The sequence below is a fragment of the Mirounga leonina genome, unplaced genomic scaffold (genome assembly GCF_011800145.1).
Source record: "Mirounga leonina isolate KUSES-001 unplaced genomic scaffold, KU_Mleo_1.0 Mir_109, whole genome shotgun sequence".
NCBI classification, from domain to species: domain Eukaryota; kingdom Metazoa; phylum Chordata; class Mammalia; order Carnivora; family Phocidae; genus Mirounga; species Mirounga leonina.
In genome coordinates, this window is record NW_023270244.1 from 4,667,385 (window position 1) to 4,668,129 (window position 745).

Genomic DNA, 745 nt, shown 5'->3' on the forward strand with positions numbered 1-745 from the left:
AATAAATAAATAAATAAATAAATAAATAAATAAATAAATAAATAAATGTCTTAAAAAAAGAAAAAAGACTTATCCTTCATGACAATTGCATTTGTTTCTTTCTGTGTTTAATGTATATGATCCCACTAGTGTGGATGCTCTTTGAGGACAAGGACAATGACTATCAGGTTCAATACCACCTCCCCAGTGGCCAGCAAACTGACTGCCATACACAAGTACTACAAAGATATGGGTTACTGAAGGAATACAAACACAACTACAGACATGCAACTCCCCTTATACTTGTTACATGTGAGCTCTCTTGGTCAGTGGCCAACATTTATATTTTAGGAAATAAGGATAGCCCAAGGGGTGCTCCCCCTGGAGTTTTTCCCCACCAGTTACAAGAATAGCAGGCAGAGCTCTATATTCATATTTCTGTTTCTACATCAGTTATATGGCACCCAAACTAGGATACAGCATATTCTCCCCGTTGTAAACACTTCTGGATCAAACAACTTCTATAATCTTCCCAAACCCTGAAGACAATACCAAGAGGATGGAACAATGGCCTGGGAATGAAGAAGCTTCTCCTGCTGGCTCACTCTCTGACTCACACCTGACCAAGGACAAATCACTTAACCTCAGCTTGCCTTGTTTTTACTGTATGCAAAATAGAGCCGATAACAATATAAGCCTCCTCCTTCCCTTGGAGGGATATTCTGAGAATTGGGGAGATGCTATCTTGGAAGTGATTAGAGCTCCC